Below are 2,500 nucleotides of genomic sequence, written 5' to 3'. Positions count from 1 at the left end.
GTGTGAAGTGTGGTGGAGTATGGCGTTCTCTATGCTAATTCTATTTCGCCCCGGTCATTGGCACATGCATACCTGACTGTGGGTGGCCATCTTGTTTGTGTTTTGTCTCTGTGTCTGTGTGTGTGTGTGTGTGTGTGTGTGTGTGTGTGTGTGTGTGTGTGTGGCCATGTTGTTTGTGTACGGCTCTGCTGAGCTGAGCTGTGCTGCTAAGTGTGTCTCCATTCCTGTGGTCCTCTTCCACTGCGAGCTTCAGATCAGATCAATATGTGATGCTTATTTAGATAGCAGAATAGAATAGTGATACTCATTTTTTGTTTAGTTAAGTTTGTCTTGTCCTCTAGCTGTGTACAGTTTAGTGTGTGTGTGTGTGTGTGTGTGTGTGTGTGTGTGTGTGTGTGTGTTGTCTTACTCAGCGTAGTGTCTGGATTATGGCCTGCAGACTGTAAACTGGTGCTGTACCCTCCCTAACCCCTGACCCCACACCATGAGGCCACAGCCAGTAACAACTCCTGTCTCTCTCTCTCTCTCTCTCTCCTTCTCACAGGCCTCCGGAACCCTGTTGGAACGCTCCGGAACCCCGTTGGATCCCTCCGGAACCGGAGCGCCGGGCCCCGCCCCGCTGTAGCGCAGGACAGAACCTCAGGACAGAACCTCCTGGTAAACAAATTGAGATCAGATGTGGTGTGTGTGTGTGTGTGTGTGTGTGTGTGCTGTCTGCTGCTGAACGCTGCCAAAGGCTTGTCCTTCATCACATGCTAACACAGACCAGACGTGCACACACACACACACACACACACAAACACACACACACTCACACACACACTCACACACACACAAGTACACACACACACACACACACACACACACACACACATACACACACACACATACACCCACTGTCTCCACCCGTGCATACATAGACACACACACACAAACACACACACACACACACACTTACAAGTGCACACACACATACACCCGCTGTCTCCACATGTGAATACACAGACAGACAGACAGACACACACACACACACACACACACACACACACACACACACACACACACACAGAAACGCACACAAACATGCACGTTGATCACATAACATTTTCAGGGAATTGGGACTTTGAAAAGCAAATGGACTGACCTGGTTTAGGCGGTTTCAGATGTCTTGTGGAATAGATGGGCCGTTCTTGGACCGCCTGGCTTTTCACAGTGTACTCCTGGAGCTCTGTTTGTCTGTCTGTCTGTCTGTCTGTCTGTGTCTGTCTGTCTGCTTCTCTGTGTGGATGGTTGGATGAGGTTCAGACAGCAAGGAGACAGAGTGGAAAAAAACCCAACAAAAGATCTTGCTCCCTTTGTCTGGTCCTCTCTTCAGTTCAGTTACACTTGATTGTCTGTCTATTCTATCTCTTTCTCACGTATTCTCTCTCTCTCTCTCTCACACACACACACACACACACACACACACACACACACACACACACACACACACATTCTGTCTCTCTCTCTCTCTCTGTTCCTGTCTTTTTGTGTTAGTGCCAGTGAAGGAAGACTATGTCCACATTGAGCTCCCCTGAAAGCCAAGGCTAGATTATCTGATAATTGTTTAACTCTGTGTGTGTGTTTGAGTGTGTGTGTGTGTGTGTGTGTGAGTGTGTGTGTGCGTGTGTGTCTGTGTGTGTGTGTGTCTGTGTGTGTGTGTGTGTGTGTGTGTGTGTGTGTGTGTGTGTGTGTGTGTGTGTGTGTGTGTGTGTGTTAGTCCTAGTTTCCAATCTTGAGAGATGTTCTTTGTTATCCTTTTCCCATCTCTGGAACACCCACAGATGAACAGAAAACAGACTGTGTGTGTGTCTGTGTGTGTGTGTGTGTGTGTGTGTGTGTGTGTGTGAAAACAGACTCGCTGTTGATTAGGCCGTTCAGGGGTCAAGGGTCAGGGGGTCATAGGTTAATTTCATTACCCACAATCCTGGGCTCACTTTCGATTCGTAATTCAATTTTTCTCGTTTCCTTCGCTCCTCATAGACGGTGAAATCACTCTCTCTCTCTTTCTCTCTCTGCCTCTCTCTTTTTAAGGTCTGGAAGAAGATTTTTTGTTGTTGGCAAGCAGTTCAGGCCTCCAAATAGATATTAATAAAAAAAGACACATTCTCACGAAGAGCAGACTTAATGCTGCACAGACACACACACACACACACAAAGACACACACACACACACACACACACACACACACACACACACACACACACACACACACACACACACACACACACAGACACACACACACAGACTTAATGCTGCACTCTGTTTGTTTTCCCTCTTTCTCCTCTGTCTGACGTCTTCTCTGTCGGAGGGGTTTTATAGAGTGTGCAACCATGCCCTTTTAAAGCTGGCGGTTTTTGCGTTCACTGGCACACATACCTGGATGCCTAAACAGTGTGTGTGTGTGTGTGTGTATGTGTGTGTGTGTGTGTGTGTGTGTGTGTCTGTCTCCGATTTCAG

General features: G+C 47.6%; 1 protein-coding gene across 3 annotated transcripts in view; it reads left to right on the top strand.

Annotated features, from left to right (window-relative positions):
* plxnb2a.1 (plexin b2a, tandem duplicate 1) overlaps positions 1-2,500 on the top strand; it is a 161,666-nt gene that overhangs the window by 70,156 nt on the left and 89,010 nt on the right. For all 3 annotated transcript variants that reach the window (XM_031583282.2, XM_031583284.2, XM_031583283.2), the window contains exon 2: positions 545-657. The gene's annotated coding sequence lies outside the window, so the exon portion shown is untranslated. The remainder of the gene's footprint in view (positions 1-544; positions 658-2,500) is intronic.

This window comes from Clupea harengus, chromosome 16 (genome assembly GCF_900700415.2).
Source record: "Clupea harengus chromosome 16, Ch_v2.0.2, whole genome shotgun sequence".
In the NCBI taxonomy this organism is placed as follows: Eukaryota; Metazoa; Chordata; class Actinopteri; order Clupeiformes; family Clupeidae; genus Clupea; species Clupea harengus.
This window is presented reverse-complemented; position numbering and strand designations above follow the sequence as displayed.